Below are 12,665 nucleotides of genomic sequence, written 5' to 3'. Positions count from 1 at the left end.
TAGACTCTCGGAAGAAGGGGATTTCTAATGGAGTTGCTGCAGGTGAACTGCCTCAAATAAATGAGATCCAAGTTCCCGGGGATTTGCAAACGTTGACCAGCCGACCAACTGGCAAGATGAAGGGGTACAAAGCCCACAGGTCCTTCTTGCTGCCTCACCACATGTGCTTCCTTAAAGACAGCAAGACGGGGGGCGCCTGGGTGGCGCAGTTGGTTAAGCGTCCGACTTCAGCCAGGTCACGATCTCGCGGTCCGTGAGTTCGAGCCCCTCGTCGGGCTCTGGGCTGACGGCTCGGAGCCTGGAGCCTGTTTCCGATTCTGCGTCTCCCTCTGTCTCTGCCCCTCCCCCGTTCATGCTCTGTCTCTCTCTGTCCCAACAATAAATAAACGTTGAAAAAAAAAAAATTAAAAAAAAAAAAAAAAAAAAGACAGCAAGACGGTGGACCTTCCCCGAACAGAATAGCATCCCCCCACTTACGTCCCCAAACACAGCCTACTACATAGGGGCTGCCTTTTCTTTTTCTATTTGTTGTGTCTTTCTCTAATTTCCTGCAGGGAGTATGATTTCCAGAAATGAAATCAAGTTAGGGGTACAAATTAGTTTCTGTGGTAGTACAGTCCTGTAGGTCAGATGAAACTAATCATCAGGTAACACTCACACTTCAAAATGGAAACATTGGCCAGACCTTCAACAGTTATATTTATTTTTGTTCCGGATGTAGAGAAAATAGTACTCTTATGCCTTCGGGTATAAGTACATGTTGTTTTTTTCTTTTATTAAGTAATCTTAAAGACACTATTAAAATGTAACATGCACGTACTCTGTGATCCAGCAATACTGTAATCCTTGAAATGTATCACCTAGAAAGCAAAGGATCAATAGGTAAAGGTCTATGTACAAGGGAATCTCTTGCATTATTATCCATATAAGAAAATGTAAGGAAAAATGCTCACCAGTGGAGAACTGGTTATACTATTTATAGTGCATCAACATCACGAAATGAAGCCATTAGGAAGGATGAATTAGAATTACATCTGCTTACTGGGAGGAATGTTTACGAGGTATTGAAAAAACACGATTAGGAAAATGTATATGCCATGTTTTAGTTTTTAAAGACATGATTCAAGCATATTTTAAAATCAATTTATGTCTCTATATCTATTTTTATATGTGTTTATATACATACGTGTATAGTGTGTGTGTGTGTGTGTGTGTGTGTGTGTGTGTGTGTGTTGTGTTTTGGTATACCTAATTATGGAACAAGTGTGAAAGATGTGGATGTTAACATGTTTTACCTAAAAGGATATTGATGTGGGTAGAAAGACAGGGGGATGAGGAGGGAAAGAGGCAAATTAATAAATAAAAGAAATGCAAGTCTGCGTTAAGTAAATAGTATGCATGTTTCCATAATTGTGCACTGTGTAAAATTGTATATGCATGAAGAAAAATGTATGACATCTTTTCTCAAGAGATGGGGAAAATTCTATATACATAGTTTATTAGCCTAGTTTTAAAATTTAAATGATGAATACTATCCGGGGGAAAAGTCAGCAAATAATAGAGCTGGATTCAGCTCAATGGTGTATTTGCTTGTTTCTTTATTTGTCTACATCCATTCTCATTCCAGGTCTGATTTAATGCAACATGCAATGAAAAATATAACAATTTGAAAAATAATACAGAAAATTAGAGGATGTGGGAATTCAGATGAATTTTTTATAATTATTTTTTATAAGCAATAACAAAAACCTCACGATGGTAATCTGACAAGTCACTTATGACTGAAGGGTTTATGCACCCAAGCAGAACGTCATCAATATTCTTATTGAGTTGAGTCTCTTGATGAATTTACCTCATTTATCTCTATGACAGAGGAAACTGATTTCTTTCACTTGGACAAACATTAAGGCATTGTTGAGTATTGTCAAACTCAATAAGTCAATGGTAAATTTCAGGGGAGAAAAAAGTATTTTAATTGAATTCTAGCATAGGACGCACAGAAAAGGTCTACAGGGTAAGAGTTTAATTGCTTCAACCTTTCCATCTTTAGTTTTGTTTAATTTAACACTTCAGTGAACTACCCAGTGGTAACACAATGCCTTGGACACATCTAGCTCCTTTTAGGTTTTCACTAAATATCACAAATTAAGGAGTTCAACATGGGTCACGGTGTATTATTTCTGAAACCATCTATATGGACTCTGATATTCCCTGTATCACTAAATCTATCAAGTAATAATTGCTTCCCCAGAGCTAATAGACATGAGAACATTTTTTAAGTGACTCTTCCTGTACTGATGTGCCTTTAGCCTAAAAATTTCATACGGAAATGAATGATCTCTTAAGGCAGCGAGAGTACGTACCTTCACCTCAATTCCACCTGGTTTTCAATTATTGGAACAGACCTGCAAGCTCTCCCTTAGAAAAAGACCTGTCTGGCTTTCCCTGTAACCCCTTCCTGCAGAAGTTCACAACTGAACTGCAAAAATCCTCTCAAGGTGAAACACGTCAGGTAGTCTTCCAGTCCCAGATGGAGATTTTAAAAGCACAGTTCCTCAGATTTGGAGAGAAGACATTTAACTAAAAACAAAAACAAAGACAAAATAAAAAACAGCTTATTCTCCCTTCTCAGTTGGGAGGCCGGTAATACGTCTCCAGCTGAGAAAAGAATAGGTCAAATATTGATTCACTTAAAATCCAAAATGTTTCTCATAATTTTAATTCTTCCTTTCTTCCCTCCTTCCTTCTTCCCAGCCATCTGCTTTTCCTTCCTTCCTCCCTCCCTCCCTCCCTCCCTCCCTCCCTCCCTCCCTCCTTCCCTCCTTCCTTCCTTCCTTCCTTCCTTCCTTCCTTCCTTCCTTCCCTCTGACAACTACTGAGCATTTTTAGAGTTCCTAGTTGTGTTGGGTCCTAAACTAGTTACTGCTAGTAACCAGCAGTAACTGCTAAACTAGTTGCTATTACTGCCGTAACAAATCACCACAAATTTTGTGGCTTAAATTTTTTTTTCCTCTACCAGTTGTAGCATCCAACGATCCAGACTGAGTCTTACATCGCTGAATTAGGGTGTCCGCAGGGCTATGCTCCCTTGGGAAGCTCCCAGGGGAGAATCTGTTTCCTGTTGCCTCCTCTAGCTTCCGAGGGCTGCTCGCATTCCTTGGTTTGTGGCCATGTCACTCCAGTCTCCACTCCTGTTGTCGTTCCACATTTTCTCCTTCTGGGTCTATTTTCCTGTCACCTCGCTCTTATAAGGACAGTTGGGATTGCCTTTAGGGCCCGCCCTGATAATTCAGTAATTTTCCAGTCTCAAGATCCTTAACTTCATCACACCCACTAAGTCCCTTTTTGCATTGAAGGTAACTTTCATTGGCTTCGGAAGTTAGGAACTGGATACATTCGGGGGCTAATATTCAGCCTCCCATGATGGAAACATATAAATATATGACATGCACCTGTCCTCAAAAAACACTCACATGAGAATCATGTAAAGAGATTACCAAAATCTTGGAAAGTGTAACATTAGACATTGACTCTGAGAGTATAGTGTTTTCTTTGCTAAAAAAATGATGAAGAATTCATCTTCCCAACTACTTCCCAACTATTAATTTCAGTTTCAGCCCTGAATACGAATTAATGCCTGCCTGATTATATGAATAAAATACTAAAACCCAATGCAAATGGTCACGTCCCCTCATTCCTGCACTAGGCCAAATATGCACCCAAAGGTATGTAGCTCCAGGGAGTATAGGTCAGTGATAGAGCACTTGACTACAAAGGTATCCATCCAGGTCCTAATCCTTGGATCTTCTGTAAGCTACTTTATATGCTCATGGAGACTCTGCGGAGGTGATTAAACTAAGGGTTTTGAAATGGGGAGATTATCCTGGATCATTTGAGTGGACCCTAAATGTAGTCACATAGGTTCTTATCCGAAGGAGGCAGAGGGAGATTTAAAAACAGCTGAGAAGAAGGTGAAGTGCCAATGGAAGCAGAAAAAGATTTTAAAATGCTCAGCAGCTGGCTTTGGAGATGGAGGTCAAAACCCAAAGAGAACAAGGAATTCAGCTCTTAAAGCTAGATAAGGCAAGAAAAGAGATGCTTCCCTAGAGCTGGTGGAGTACAGACCTGCAGACAGGGCTTTACTTTACTTTGGTTCGGTGAAATTGATTTTGATCTTCATAACTGTATGGGAATAAGCATGTATCGTTTTAAGCCACCCAATTTTTGTTGTTTTTTTTTAAGCAGCCATGGGAAACTAATATGATGTTTATAGGCTCTGAATGTTTTCTGCAGTTGGATGCAGCAGAAAGAACACTGGTCTGAGAGATCAGAGACGCAATCCCAGAACTTCTACATACTCACTAACTCTGGACCAAAGACAACCACCTTCTTCTTCCGAAGCCCAGGTGCCCTGTCTGTACATGGTGAGATACAACTACCCTGTCTTCTGATGTTATCTACCTAAAGAAAATTTCTACATTTAGGCTTCTACACATTGCAAATATCCAAAGATCAGTCAGGAAAGATCGAATCAAGAAAATAACATTGATACATACATATATTCCTGAATTAGTTTCTGGACCAGGAATAGGACATGAGAGAATGTGTTCAGAGCAGGGTAGATCTCCTCATTATTGTATTTTTTTTTTTCTGAATTAGAATCCAATTCAGGAATATACATTGCATTCAGTTTCCATGTCTCACTAGTGTCTTTTAATCCAGAAGAGTACCTCAGCATTTCTTTGTTTTGTCATTGCATGGCACTTTTAAAGGATACTGCCTGATTGTTTTGTACTCTGTCCCTCAGATTGAGTTGACTGAGGTTTCCTCGTGATCCCACTCAGGTTATGCATTTTTGGCAGGAATCCCATGGACACTGCGTCTTTCTCAGTGCCTTGTATCAGACTGCACGTGTTTTCAATTTATCTCATGTAAGGAATTTGGGTGAGTCGTTTTGAAAATTCTTTTGTTGTCTTCCAATTCTGTATAAGTCTAAATAAAAAGTTTGCAAGTTAAAAAAAAATCCGTACTATTAAGTAGGACACCAACTAGCAATTTTATGTGGCTTTAAATGTCTAGTACATCATGTAAAAAGTTGAAAGAGTGAATGCTCCTGTAAAATGACCTACCTGTCAGGATCATAAAATCTTAGAGAGAAAAAAATGGAATCTATTTAAGAAGCACAGCATCATGGGTCAGAGCCAGGGTTCTGGTCAGACCATACTTGCTGATCTGGTCTCTGCTACATAGTGGCTCTGTGATCATGGGCAAGAGAGTAATGATAATAATAATGGTGAGTCAACATTTATTGAGAATTAGTATGCGACAGGTGTTGTTTCCAGAGATACAGATTATTCCATTTAACCCTTATAACAACCATATGTATTTTATACAGTTATTATTTCTACTTTATAGATGAGATGACTATAGTCCAAAGAGGTTAAGTGACCCCCTTAAGATCACACAGCTCAGGAAGTATCAGAGCCAAATTCGAGCTTCTTCTGTATCCAGGTCCTATGTTCATCACTACCACATTCCACTGCTTCTCTAAAATTGCTAACCACAGTTTTCTCATCTGGAAAATGGATGTAATAATCACACCTGTGATATGCATATCTGTGATTTCACTAAAAGACGTATTAAAATTTATGACTCATGATAGGCATATATGAATGTTAGTTTCATGATCCCATAGTATTTATTGTACCTTGATTTCATTGGAGTGGGGGGTAGGAGGAGGAGAGAGAGAAGTAATTATCCAAGCTAACATCATGAGGAGATGTAGGTTAAAGTCTTAAACTACTCATTTTGTGCTTCTTTCCATTATGTGCTACCTCTCATGGAAAGTGATCATTACACTAAAAATCAAGGGAAGATCCTATCGTAATGATGTCCTATAGCCAAAGGTATAAAGACATAATTTACCCATAAACTCATTAGAGATCAGTCACAGCATCCCCTTACTAAAGAAGCAATAGAAACCCTTTGGTTCCAGGAGCAGTGGAGCACACTTTTCCAGCCTCGCTTCTGGAAGAGGTGACGCCTGGTTGATCAGTCACCAACCACCCCACTCTCTGGGGAGCTCAGAAATCAGCATCCCCTCTTAAGAAAGTGGCAAGACTCAACACTCCACACTATGGTTAGAGATTAGCAATGGTCTCATAACTAGAAGTAACTAGTGGCCTTACACAAGTTACTTCTACTCCCTGGGCCTCAGTTTCCATAGTCGCCAAGTGAGGAAGTTGGGAAAACTTTTAAGAAAAATTCTAACATCCATTAAAGCTTTAGGTATTCTGAAATGCTTGATTATTAATTTTTCCATTAGCTTCGTTTTTAGAGCAGGCATTTTAGAAATCAATCAACTAATAATTAATTTTGTGCTTAGTACGGTGTTAAATATTCATGCATTTCATAAATTAGAGTTTTGGACCAAGAGTCTGGTGTTTTAAACTTGCTTTCCTTGTGCTCACTTGTCATTTGGCTGATTTCTTATTGCATTGTGCATACTCAGGTTTCATCCAGCCGCTTGCTAAAATATTCAAGTCATCTGCAAAGTCGTAAATGACCCTGTGCCAACCTTGTTTACCATAGATGAAAGTATGTCCATAGGAACTCTGTGCTTTTAACATACTGTTAACTTTTGCCTACCATATCAAAGGGCACAAGAAACTCACATAAGTGTTTAGTAAAGCACCGGTTTTTATTTTGATTTTTTTTATATGCAAAGGTATTCTAAAGACCTCAGGAAGAATGCATTCACTATGAACTTTTCCACCACATGTCACACATTTTCATATGGGGGGGGTGTTGGAGCCAGTTTAGGACTGATAAGAACATGTGACTGAATACCCCAACCTGTATGGCAACAGTTGTAATAGCTTGAATGCAAGTTCAAAGTAATAAGACCAAGATTTCAGATAAGGTGAACTGATTATGACATGTGAATGCATTGGTCTATCGTTATATTCTTTAGCAAATTAGCATGGTAAAGAGTCCAAACAATTAGCCTTTCATATGTGTTTGAAGTTGAGTTTTATTCTAAGAAAATGCCCTGGTAGAAATCTAAACTGAGATGAATTTTCTTCCATATGTTAAACTTGCTGCTTTCTTTAATTAATGAAAAATTTCAGTGATATTTTTATGAACTGGGACCTAGTCAATAATAGACTTTCCAAGGCTGGGTGCCTTGATTTGGTGAAGAATATAAATTCTCACTTTTCAACACAGAATCACTGATGTCTTACTCCCTGCCCAGGGTGTTCTATTAGGTCCAGGCCCCAGGGGCGAGCGAGGGATAGGTTCAAAGGGCGGGCAGTCGCCATGTACCCATCTTGCTGTCATCCAGCTAGGGGGAGAAGAAGTTAACTGAACACAAAGTAGACTATGTTATGTGACTTAAGAAGTTCATAGAGAATTTTAAGATTTTAGGAGAAGATAAAATTGTTTCTAGGTAGCAGATCGGAAAAAGCTTTGCAAGCGGGTTAATAATTGAGCTGGACCTTAAAAAATATATCAGATATGTATTCAGAAACACCCAGGGTAAGAACACTTGAGGGCTAATGGGTAGCTTAAAAAGAGACAAAGACAAAGTCTGGCTTGAAATTTGGAGATAGTTCGGTTTTATTAAAACACAGATCTAAAGGGGAATTCTGGGGAGAAAAGGTTAAGTGAGTATGTGGGAGGCGGTACCCAGGAAACAAATGTTTGGAAAGAAAGAGCTATAACCCAAATTTTATTCTCACACCACGGATGCTAGGCTTGCCATTATCCAATTGGAAATATTTATTTGTCAGAACAGTGGGGAGGAGACAGCACGTGCAGAAGCAGAGAGGAAATGGGCAACGCAGGGAAGACATACCGTTTGGGCTACCTCAATTTCCCCCCGGAGCAAGCTTCTTAATAAAACACAGGAAAACAGGGATGTCTTTTTAATACTCTTGCAGGTGGAGAGAGTATAAAAAGAAAACAAGCAAGTTCTGGAATAGTGATTACTTGCAAACCAATGTCAATGGAATTGCTTGGAGTGTTGAGTTTTTCTTTTTGAAAGATGCCCAATGAAAGGAAAAGTCAGAATGCAATTTCAAGAGGAGAATAGGTTTTGTGAACTCTGTCATCACTTCATTTTGCCTCTATGCAAAGAAAATTGTATCTTATGTTCCAAGTCACAGTACATTTGTCCTGAGATAGTTTTACGCCATAGTCACCACCACCAATTTTCTGTCAAAATGTTTACATTATCTATGGGTCTATTTCAGAAACTGACAAAAATTGTTAGGCTGAAGGAAAGGAATTTCAGTGAGTTTACTGTAGGCTTTGGCTTCCTTACCAAATGTAAATGCTGCTTGCAATTTACAAGGCATTGCACTATTATGTCAATTCTATAATTTGGAAGATCTCTTTGAGCATATCAAATTTAATTGTTTTGTTCTTGAAATGTTTGGAGAAGTTGACTTTGAAGAAGGCTGATTTGAGATTTAGCCTTCATTAAATTGGAGAAGTTCTTAGGTAGGACAAAAAGCTATTATCTCTCTCTCTCTCTTTTTTTCCCCCTCACTTTGCTTGTAGAGCCATCCACGTTTATGTTGTTTTTGCTGTGGGGAGTGATTTATTTCAGGACAACTTGTGATGGATATGTTTTTCATGATTAAAATGAGTACTGTTTAACCCTAGGCTATGGCAGATGGGTGCATAAATATGAAACAGAAACTAAGCCAAAGATTGACTTATTGGCTTTTTAATCCTTTCCCCCCAACACACACACATACACAATTAAAAAAAAAATTAATCTCAAGAACTCCACTTTGTATAAATAAAACTTCTTGGTTTTAAAGCCCAGTGTTTAATTTGAGCATTGACATGGGTCATTGGATTTATTAAAGGATGTTACTTAACCGGGGTGTCTATGTAATTCTTGGGTGCCGTTCACACGTTTGGGTGCCATTAACATGCCAATTGTCATAATCCTGGACATGTATGTTTTTGTAGCAATACTGGGCAGGATTCTTCTATTTGGAAAACTGTAAGGACACTCAGAAATAACTAAAAGCAGCCTCTATGTTTATGGATGAGGTTGGTCTATGTTCTCTCTGTGTATAATATCTTTGTTTTTTCAGGCCTGATTATGTGTTTCTTACAGAAGGAACCGTGTGATGTTATTTGGATAATCTTAAAGCCAGTTGCGTAAAATAGCAAGTCTTTGTTTATCAAAAAAAAATGTTGAGGAATGCTAAACCACATCATAAAACAGTGACACATATGTTTTGAAACACTAATTTAAGCAGAGATTCAGAGGACAAAATACTTATGCAGGAATCCCAGAAATGTAGTTCTACATTTTTATTCTTCTTTTCTAGCCTAATTAGCAGTGGGCAGAGGAGGGTTTCTTGTCTGGATTTGGTCTAGATCTTGCACTTTTGCCATATTGTTCAGATTATCCTTGACTCTGATCCACACGCTCTATTGTCTTGTCACATTTTGCTGCACGCCAAATGAGTACTGCTATGGGTGTTACATACTAAGTGCCAAGAGGGTCCCCTGACTCTGTGATTGCTTAGGGTTCAGTAATTAGCATATGGAGGTGTTCTGCTTCTGATGAACTTCCGCTCTGGATCTCTTTGATTCAGTTCTGAACTTCCGCTGCAGTAAGACTTGAAATAAATCTCTTCCAATACAGCTGAATAACCGTAAAGATTCTCTGCATTGGAATGTAACATTCCCGTGGTACTATATGCAGAGAAATATAATCTTCTAAGTACTCCCTGTATGGCTCCTCTTTATCTTCCAGAAGCCCTTTCCTTTCTGCTTACCTCCTTAGCTGTCCTCACCTGAGTTGTGGGATGCTCTGTGGGGGCCGAGGGGTAGAGTGGCCAACTTTGACAAATAAGAACACCTGGGAAAGACAGACACGGAGTTAATTTTGTGGAATGTCTGAGCTATTGGATATCCAACTGGAGGTGCTGAATAAAAATTAGATATCTGAGTCTGGCGATTAGAGAACATTTCTGGGTGGATTTGGAATCACTGGAATATAGATATTTGAAGATTAAAGCCATAAAACTGGATGAGAACACCAAGGGAGTGAATATCGATAGGAGAACCAAAAGTTAGCTCTGGCCAACGATAGCATGTGAGATTCTAAATATGTGTAACTACGTTAATGCATTGTATATTATAAACCTATATAAGTTTGTGTATTCACGTTGGCTGAAACCCTTACTTGGGGGTATTGTATTGGAAAAATGAGAAAATAGAGGATTAACTTTCTTTGGATTTGCTGCATATGCGGAGACATGTGGTAATGCTTACCTTCTTAGAGTGTTTTGTGCAGGGGGTGGGACACTGGAGTGAGCCCTTAGCGCCTGAACCCATGTGATAATGAGCTGGATTAGAACAGGTTTCTACTGAGTATCTGGTGCTTATTCATATTCTATGGGAAAATGAAGGCTGGCTTCACTAACTGGGACTTTAAGTAATTTTTCTGTTTTTGAAGCACCAAAATCATCTTTCTTACATTATTCATTCAGTAGCTTTTTCTCCATCTGAAGGGAAATGCCTTGGCAAGTGTGAATGTGCTTCTATTTTCTTTCTTGTTAATTCTTTTCACATGATAAATTGCCGGGAACTGTACTGAAATCCCTTGAAATTGAAAAGTCAGCCTACATGAATGCTTAGGAGCAAAGGTTTTCAACATAATAAGTCCACAGACACTCAGCCGAGAGAATGTTCAGAAACATTTGTGGTGGATAGCTACCTTTTATGGGTACATATAGACTCATTTGCATACTTTTCAATACTTCCTGCTCAAGTGGTCAATCTGAGTTATTTAAAAGGATTGCAAGACCTCCCAGGATTACTTGAAATATTTGATATTTTTTGAAGATAAGGTCATTCCTAAGTTAACCCTGCCTTTAAAATGCAGTGAGTGAAAATGAAGAAACATTTTGGGATTTCTTCTTCTTTCTGTCTGTACAAAGACAAACTGCCTCTACTTACATCCTGGCCTTCGTGCTTTCTGTGTGCTCCCTGGCATAAGAGAGATCCTCAAGATATTATTATTATTGTTTATTTCGAAATGAATATATGTTCATAAAACACCTAAAAACACTCAACCTATTTTAGCATTTCAGAAATATAACCAGAAACCTTCCAATTCATAAGATAGTCTCATCGGATAATTTAAAATATCAACATTATTTAGACTTCTCAGTTAGCAAGAATCCGAGTAGTACATTTGTATGTGGTTGTGCATATCACAACCAAAAGAAAACAACTGACACTAGTGAAAATATATTGGGGAAAAGAATATCCACATCCTCCAGTAATTGCCCCCCAAATAATTAATTATGGAGAGAAAAAATACTTTCACAATGAAGAGATCTGGCACATAGTATGTAAGTGAGGATGTGAAACTTCATATTATTAATAGTGGGCAAACTGGCATTGGTTCCCTCCTGATGAAACACTCTGGAAAGCATACAGCATCCCCTGGGGGAGCATCCTTGCTGAAAATATTTAAAATCTAAACATAAGGAACCATCAGACCAGTCTCCACTGAGGGATGTCTACAACATAACACATGTGTCCTGTCTCTTTAAAAAAAAGTCTCTGATATAAAAGACCAAAAAAAAGGGGCAGGGAGTGTGGGAGATTATTTAAGATTAAAAGAAACTGAAGAAAACCCAAAAGGTAATTTGTGAACAGTTATTAGTTTCTAGATAGAAATATTTTCGTATAAATCGTCTATTAATAATATTGTATCAATGTAAGATTTATTTATTTTTTTTTAATTTTTTTTTTTAACGTTTATTTATTTTTGGGACAGAGAGAGACAGAGCATGAACGGGGGAGGGGCAGAGAGAGAGGGAGACACAGAATCGGAAACAGGCTCCAGGCTCCGAGCCATCAGCCCAGAGCCCGACGCGGGGCTCGAACTCACGGACCGCGAGATCGTGACCTGGCTGAAGTCGGACGCTTAACCGACTGCGCCACCCAGGCGCCCCAGATTTTTTTTTTTTTAATGTTTACTTATTTATTTTGAGAAAAAGAGAGAAAGAGCACGAGTCGGAGCAGGGGCAGAGAGAGAGGGAGAGGGAGAATCCCACGCAGGCTCAGCAATGTTAGCACGGAGCTCGACTTGGGGCTCAACCTCATGAACTGTGAGATCGTGACCTGAGCTGAGATCAAGAGTCGGATGCTTAACTGACTGAGCTACCCAGGAACCCCTCAATGTTAGATTTCGTGATTATGATTTTGGTATTATGGTTACATGAGAAAATTTTTATGCCTAGGAGATAGTATTTAGAGGTGAAGTGGAATGATGTTTGCAACTTACTTTCCCAAACTTATAAGATACATAGAAACACCCATACAAGCAGAGAGGGATAAATGAAGAAAATGTGGCAAATGTTAACAATTGCTGAATATAACAAGATTAGTGAAGGATCCATGAAAATTCACTGAATAATTCTTTCAAATTTACTATAAATTTGAGGTAATTCCAAAAAGTTGATGAAATAAACTATATATATTTGAAAGGAAAGTAAATCGAGTTGGAAAATATACTTCTCATCATAAATGATTTCAATTTAAGGGAAGAACTTTTCATAGATATCAGTAATTATAGCATTGACTTATGGAATAATAGCTTATTTTTCACAAAGTGCTTT

Source organism: Puma concolor, chromosome A3 (assembly GCF_028749965.1).
Source record: "Puma concolor isolate L17-30 chromosome A3, mPumCon1.1.hap2, whole genome shotgun sequence".
NCBI lineage: Eukaryota > Metazoa > Chordata > Mammalia > Carnivora > Felidae > Puma > Puma concolor.
Note: the sequence above shows the minus strand (reverse complement) of the source record.